Raw genomic sequence first — 9,240 nt, forward strand, 5'->3', positions numbered from 1 at the left:
CCCTTTGCCACTAACTTTGCCTTAAACCTTTCTACTTCTCCAGTAGATTTGTATTTAATCTTATAAATCCATCTGCATCTAATAACAGACTTCCCTTTAGGTAACTCAACTAGTTTCCAAGTGTTGTTCTCCTCTAAAGCTTGTATCTCAGCTTGCATTGCTTCTACCCATTTTGGCTCCTTACTAGCCTCAACAAAAGTATTAGGTTCTGTTAGAATAAAAGTTGCATCAATAAACTCCTGGTAAGGCTTAGATAAGTGGTTGTATGCAACATAGTCAGCTATAGGATATTGAACCCTTTTACTAATATTACAAGACATAAAGTCTTTCATCCACACATGTAGATGCACTCCTATTGTAGACCTTCTAGTTACCACTGGATGTGTTTCACTAGGAATATCATGACCTTTAGTTGCCCTTGCAGTGTATCTTGCTCAATGTTACCAGTCATATTAATTTTCATTTCTTGACCACATTATGTCTCTTGTAAACACCTGTGATGACCATTACTCCTGTTAACATTGTTGTCATATTCTGAGTTCCATTCCATATTTAGCATGTCATTATCCATGCAACTTATAAATGGACCAACCTCTTTCTTTGATAGGGAAAACATGAAAGGAAACACCGACTCTTTGAATATCATATCTCTACTCACAAAGAAACTACTAGATGCCAAATCTAATAAAATGTAGCCTTTCTGTGTTTCTGAGTACCCCATATGTACTGCAACCTTTGATCTTGGTGCTAGTTTATCACTGTCAGTTAGAAACTTAGCATAGCACAAACATCCTAAAACTTTAAAATGAGACAACGTTGGCTTAATACTATACATCCTTTCATATGGAGACTTACATCCCAGAATCCTGCTAGGCATTCCATTTATTAAGTAAGCAGCTACAAGAACACATTGACCCCAATATTTTAAAGGAATTTGACCTTGAAACCTTAGGGCCCTAGTTACCTTTAAGAGGTGTCTATGTTTCTTTTTAGCTACTCCATTCTGTAGTGGAGTATAAGGATAAGATCTCTGATGAATTATACTTTTTTCTTTAAACATAGTAGAACATACATAGTTCATAAATTCAGTTCCATTGTCTAACCTTACCTTTCTTACTGTTTTGTCAAACTGTGTCTTTACATACTACAAAAAATAAGATAAAGCCACACACACATCTGCCTTACTTTTCAAAAGAAATAACCAGGTCATCCTTGAGAAATCATCAATCACTGTAAGGAAAAATCTATTACCATCAAATGTTATCTTTTTGTATGAACCCTATACATCCAAATGAACCAAATCAAAGCATTGATTACTTTTAATACTACTAACTGGAAATGCACTCCTGTTTGTTTTGCACAAGGGCATACACTACATTTGTTTAGTACTCTACTAACAACTTCTGAGTTAACACCAAAAACTTTACTCAACATATGAGATGACCCATGACCTAGCCTCTTGTGCCATATATCCACTTCATTCTCTGATAATTGTTGTATCTCTAGCTTTTTTTCTGGCACTACACATGATTGATGCTTTAACTGATCTTGTGTTAGGTTCTTTAATAACAAGTACAAATCATCATTCTCCTTACCAATTCCCCTCACCTTGCCAGGGTAAAGCTCCTAAAATACATAAGAATGTGGGAAGAAAGTGACTGAGCAACCTAACTATATAGTCACACTACTTACTGGCAGTAAATTATACTTGAACTCTTGTATGTGAAGCACATTTGTAATTAAACTTTTTGGAGAAATGTGACATGATCTAGTATGAGTTACATATGACACTTCACCAGTAAGTAAGTACACAGTTTTTGAATCCTTAACTTTGACTACAGATTCACTAGTTAGCATGCCAATTCTTGACACCATATGATTAGATGCTCCTGTATCTATGATCCAGATCTCATTATTTTCCGAAACTAATAAAGCTTTACCTGCTGTATTTGCCTGAGCTTCATGTGTTTGACTTGAATCTTCTGATTTGTGTCCATATCCTTGATTTTTCTTGAGCATTTAAAGGATTTGACTATATTGATCTCTAGTAAAAGTACACCCTTGCAACTGAACACTTATCTATGTCACTAGTATGCCTCTTTGCAGGCACATTAGTTTTACCTCCACAATTGAAGGAAGGACCATCAGACAAACCCTCATAACCATAATTTCTTGTACTGTTGACATCATTTACCACTATGTAAGCACCATTTCATGTACCATTACTAACTTTCCTTTTGGACTTGAAATCCGGAGGATATCTAATCAGCTTATAACATTGATCCTTAGTATGTCCCTTGCATCTGCAAAACTCAAAGTTCTTCTTGAACTTGTTATATCCTTGTGCATTAGAGAATCCTCCAGTTCTTGAGTACATAACCAAATGATCCACTGCAGTACCACTTATAGAACTGAAGCCTACACTTGAACTGCTAGAGGCCACCTTTTGACATTCATCATTTACTACCATAACATTAGCTTGATTCATTGTAGGAACATGATTCATCAATAAGATCTGACTTCTTGCCTGTCCAAATGATTCATTCAATCCCATCAAGATCTGATACAATTTTTTTCTATTTAGAGGATCAATAAAACCTTTCGACCTCTCACAATTACATCCCGGAAATGACACCATGGCCTCAAAGTCATCCCACGAGGTTTTGAGCTTTGTAAAGTATACCAAAACATAGTCTGTACCCGGTTGAAGGGTTGCAATCTCTTTATGCAAATTGAATGTTCTTGATCCATCTAACTGATCAAATCTCTCCTTTAAATCATTCCATACACCTTGAGCTGAGGAGGCAAAAGTCACTCCTCCTAACAAACTCTTAGACACAGAATTCAGAAGCCACGAGAGCACAAAGGCATTAACCCTCTCCGACTGACCTCTTACATTCTTATTTTTACAAGATCCATCAACTAACCCAATCTTATTTCTTCCAAGTAAAGCCAATTTAATTGACCTACTCTACAACGCATAATTCTCAATGCCAATAAGTTGGAATGGGATCAGATTTACTCTACTGATATCAGCAGGATTCAAGAATAGAGGATGATTGTAATTTACCCCTTGACTCATCGACATAGCTGGTATGTTATTTAGATTTCCAAAACTTCCATCACTACTACCTTCAATAGTTTGACCAACATCTACCCCTTGAGTCATGTTTGCCATCTTTCTTCTTCTTCAGTTTGATTTGCGGAAGCGTAACAATTTTTCTCAAATTCTAATCTTCAGAACTTCAGATGAATATACAGATATACAGATTATTTACTCAGTCTTTGATCAACTGCTCTGATACACGAAGATATTTATCAGACGCACAAAAATATAAAATTGAAGAAGATGAAGATTGTATCTTATTCCAAGAAGTGAATATTACAATGAATTAGGTTGTATTTATACACCTTCTTATGACAACTAACTTTAACTAACTTAACTAATTGTCCAACTAACTTCTTGAATGTGTGACTTCACTTTTGATCTTTCTCTTCTTTTAACCCAACTCCTTTCTTCTTTTGTACTACCTCAATACGTCGAATCAGAGGTGTCAAATGAGCGGGTTGGGTTGAAATTAGAGATATTAAAATGGGTTGAAATAGAAATTGGGTTGGGTTCTGACTAGCCCAAGTTTACTTTGGGATCAAATGGGCTTAAAAGCGGGTTGGGTCTTGACCCGCTTAATCTCAATAATTTTTATATATTGTTATTTAAGTTTTATAATCACAATTTGAATTTCAACTAAAGAAATTTTTTAAAAAGAAGTTACAAATGAATAGATAAATCCTAAAAGATATAACATAGATAGTAATTCATACCTTCAATATAGTAACATACATTACATCAATGAAAATAAAGAGTCTTAAAACGGATTGAAATTGGAGATTAAATTGGGCTCAATTGTAGATTCTCTTAAAATGAGTTAAGATTTGATGGGTTGAGATTGAACCCAATGCAAATTATCTTGAGCCCAACCCTTAAAATTATGGGCAGGTTACCTATAGTTGGGCTTATTTTTGACTCCCCTATGTCGAATGATGAAGAACCAATCATATTATATATGGAATAATTTCATTGAATACTGAATCGACAAAAATCAAGCACATTATTATGTATTGTCGCTTTGACTGAAAATCAAAATAAAATGAATAAGAACCAAAATCTCTCAAATAATAGAAAAAAAAGACCCGTACTATATTCATGCACAAGTGGAAAGCTAGGATATCATTTTTTTTTTTGGATTGATAATTAATGAAATAATGTACAAAATGAAGACTTGACTATATTGAAATTAAATTACTTGTAACAGTACAACAGAATTTCAACGGTCTCCAGTGCATTAAGGTGTAATTATTTCATTATAAATTAAAATACTTGCAACAGTACAACAAAATTTCAACGGTCTCCAATGCATTAAGGTGTAATTATTTCATTATTGGGTTGATGTTCCAATCGGAATTGTATAATAGATTAATTAGAAGTAGTTTTCAGTGTACAATGAATCCAAAGATTTTATTAGTTTATACATGTTGGACTTTTTAAATTTTTTTTTTAATCAAATTAATACATAATCCAAGTATAATAGATTAATTAGAAGTAGTTTTCAGTGTACAATGAATCCAAAGATTTTATTAGTTTATACATGTTGGACTTTTTAATTTTTTTTTAATCAAATTAACACATAATCCAAAGATTTCAGTGTACAATACATGCATCATCATAGTTAAAGATACACTTAACTCTCAATATTTTTCATATCGTTTTCATCATATTTGTGAAGGGTATTTTTAAAAATAAATATTTTAAAAATAATAATAATTATGCAATGCATATTATATTTAAAACGCCAAATCAGATAATGCATAATGAATAATCTTAACATAACTAATGTCATCATAACTATAATCAACATTACCATACATTCTATTTAACACCATGATCCCTTATATAGTATTTTATTTTTCTTAAAAATGAAAACGCCATTTGAACCAATAACTGTTATATTCAAACCACATGTTGGTTGAGGAACACACAGTTGAAGGAATGATTTAAATCCATAACTATCACGATTTACAATTAGACTCTGTGTCAATCACGTCCCATTTCAATTTTTGGACATGACACGAAAAATATACTTGACGAGTAAAAATAAATGGAGGAATAATTGAAAATTGAGTTACTTGAATCATCGATCAAATCGTCGTGTAATGAAGAACCATCATATTATAATGGGATTTTATTGGATACCGATATCGACATAAATCAAGGCACTTCATTGTATATTATGGCTTTATAAATTGAAAACCAAAATAAAATGAATAAGAACCAATCTTCATGCACAAGTGGGATTGACAATTAATGAAATAATTTACAAGTGGAAGATTTGGCTATATTAAATTATTTACAACAAACCAACAAGGGCGTTTTCCGGTGGAGTGGTAAGTATTATGTTATTCTTAATTACAGATCTCTGCAAGTTGAAGTCTTTTTGAGTATCGAGTCGTCTTTGTTAAAGAACGTTTAACCCCTTCATTTGAGATTTTCTGGTGCAAATCTGAATTTAATCGGACGTATGGATTACTGACATTGATTGGTAACCAAACAATAAATTTACAACCACAATTTTGTCTACTTGTGCATTCGGAAGTAATTGCTTCTTTATGTGTTGATATTCCAGTCATTGTATATGGATAAACTTGGTCTTGCATGTACGATTATGAAGCAGTTCTAAATGAACAATCAATTCAAAGATTTAATTTTAGGAAAGATTACGCGATTAATCAAATTTATACTATTTAATTCGTCATTATAGCTATAGTTTGCTATAATTATCACTCGCGACTAACATTAATCATTAATTACGTGAGTTGACTTCGACTTTGTATAATTAGTCACATTTGTATAATTCACCATATTATATAATTTGCAACTAACAATTTTTCGTTTGATTTGTATGTGTATATGATGATGATTTCCTTTGGTTTTTCTGTTTTATCACCATATACATTCAATCTTTTTGTGTATAACTTTTTAAAGTTTGTATAAATGTGTAGTTTTCGAATTTTGTATAATATAATTTATGTAATGTAATTTGTATAATATAATTTGTATAACTATTTAAAGTTCATATCTTTATGTTTGTGTCAATTCGTTATTTCAAGTTTTTATCATATTTGTATAATTTCAGACTTTATATTACTCAATTATACCAAATCACACGAATTATACAAACGTACCCACAAATTATACCAACGAGATGCAAATTATACAAATTATTGTCCTCTCTTGCTCACCTCTCTCCCTCCTCTCCCAATCTTGCTTGACTCTCTCCTCCCTCTCCAATCTCGCTCGCCAGGTATACAAATACATATGTATACCAGTTACATATATACAATTATCTAACCGATATACATATACAATTCACCTCTCTTCCACTCTCTGCTCTCTCTCGCTCGCCTCTCTCCTCCCTCTCCCAATCTCGCTTGCCACTCTCCTCCAACTACGAATCACAATTAGCAAACTTTAACTATGTAGCATAATTAAGCTATTTTTGAGTGGCTTTATACGAAAGTTTCTCCTAATTTTATATAGACAACTTGATAGAAAAGTTGGTCAATGGTTACAGACTTTAAGTAATTAGGTACAAAAATTTATGAGAAAAAAGTCATTTTGGTCATTCTTTGACTCTATAATATTGGGCCCTAAATCACCACTCATCAGTCAATTATCTGTGTTTTTTTTTTACAAAAGAATTCAATACTTCTCTTGACAATTGGATGGTTGACTTTTATGTCCTTTCACTCCCTAGCCAGGACAAATTTCTAGTCCCAATCCATAAAAATATAGTTGGAGGTTATAAAGGAAACTATAATGAAACCAAATTGTATGTTTGTAACAATTATAGCATGGGAAGAGCCAATCCTTGTGCATGGGGTAAAAAATGGATCTCTTTGTTAGGCTAGTGCTAATCTCAATCCGCGGAATCATGGTTAGGGGGAAGGGCTCGAGGAGGAGCCAGGATTCTATATCAGTGGGTTCTAAATTTTTAAAAAGAACAACAATCTTAACCTAAAGTAACAATCATCAAACTAACGAACAAATACAAATATTTAATTCACTAAAAACGAATAAGGAAAAAAAAGAAAAGGGAGAGACAAGAGTACACACCGGAGGCCAGATGTTGGATAGTGGCAATTAGATTAACAATAAAAGTTAGAACCCTAACTTTTGGAGAAAAAAAATTGAGTTAAATATTTTGAATGTGAGTAGAAATCAATAGTCAGATATTGTAGTTTCAGAGTACGGTATTCTATTTTTTTAATGTTTTTTTATATATATAAACACGCGTTTAGAAATTAATCTAAAAAATTAGTGTGCATTAATCTAAAAAATTAGTGTGCCTACCGAGATTCAAACCCATTCCATGGGGGTGAGCGATCTAGCCAAGTGCACAACTACCACTGGGCCAAACACTTCCATGTGACTATGGATTCACAGGAAATATATATATATATACACACATTGTACTTCATATTTTAATACAAATATAAGATCTTCGGAAAAGCCAGTGGGTTCGGCCCCGAACCCCTTCCGCTACAGTAGCTCCGCCCCTGCAAAGGAGGGATCCCCGTGGTTTGGTTGGACCCGAGACCACTCATCCAAAAGGCACAAAGTACAATGATAATGAAACTAACACTAATTATCCTCTAAACATGAACTGACCTACAACCATGTAACACTTTTCGAGTGATATCGAGAATAGCCTTCTCTCTAGTTTTTCTAGTGTCTAACTAGACTGGTAAAGTATTTTTCAAAAGTTATACAAGACTCAACAATTGAAACAATAATCTCAATATACTGAAACATATGCACATCAATGTCATCAGACACACTGTCGATCATTGTATCACACTCTTTCATTTGTATACACACACTAGCTAAGTGTCTTACTTGTACCCAATATCCATGACTTGCAAGGAACCAACTTCATTCATGTATCATACCAACATGGTACCCGGTCCTTTGATATATATAACCGCTCATTCAGAAGCTCACATCGGCTCTAAGTGACTCATCAAATCGTATCACCGTGGCACCCAATCCTCGAATAATTAATAATAAATATAATATCCATGCATCATGATATCCTTACCATATTTCTCACACATATAACTCATCATTATACCCAAATTATAAGTATACTTGCAATACAAGAAAAACAATAATTTCATCAAGGGATAACTCATGCAATCATAAGCATCACACAACAAGAAAACTGTTTATTAGGCAAGGAAAAGCTAGTTGCTTAAAATCCAATGGTCCATAAAAGTCAATCGCTACGCGCTTCACCGCTAAAGGTCAATAACAATAACGACGGAATTGAATCATTGGTCCCTAAAAGATTATTTTGCGACCATAAGAATTCCGGTCCTTAAAGAATTTTTAGGGACCATTTTTCTGGTCTAACATATCTAAAGAATGATTTTTCGTGGTCCTAAAAGTCTTTAAGAACAAGAAATATCATACAATTCCAATATATATCTAATCACAAACAACATAAATAAAATCATCAACAATGTCATGCCTGCGTATATACGTATAAATATACATAACTCGTGATCAATTAGAAATAAAATATATTAACATTTCACTATTAATTTTACAGTCATGAACGGTTTAAAAAAATACTTAGCAAGAAATATAAAATCCATATAATAAATACTCAAATTTGTGATTATTAGAGACCGGATATTATTAGGTTAAAGTTATTTTTGATTTGTGCCTAGGTCCCTCATGCTGATTTGTAATTATTAGAGACCGGATATTATTATTATTTAGGGGCTTTATTTATTTAGAAAATAAAAGATATGAATTAGGGATCATAAAATTATCTCATTCCTATAAAATATACTTGTAGGGACCAGATTTGAAACCCATCCCTAAATCTTGATCCTTATTAATAAGCCTTTTTCTTGTAGTGACAAGTATGTCATTAATTACAATCTTGTCGAAAGAATAATCAACAAACATCCAACTTAAGAGCTTACATGAATCTAAGTCACGTCTAAACTCCAATTAACACAAGGAAACCCCTCACCTTATCGTGATCAATATCCTAGTAATAACTAAAAAGGAATATGAAGTAAGTAAGTCACATTCATATTATCACCTTGTAATACATCAAGTAAGTCATACTAACACAAAACACCCATCAAGGGATTCGTACAATAACTTAT

Source organism: Solanum verrucosum, unplaced genomic scaffold, assembly GCF_900185275.1.
Source record: "Solanum verrucosum unplaced genomic scaffold, falcon-dt-bn FXZP01000031.1, whole genome shotgun sequence".
Classification (NCBI taxonomy): Eukaryota; Viridiplantae; Streptophyta; class Magnoliopsida; order Solanales; family Solanaceae; genus Solanum; species Solanum verrucosum.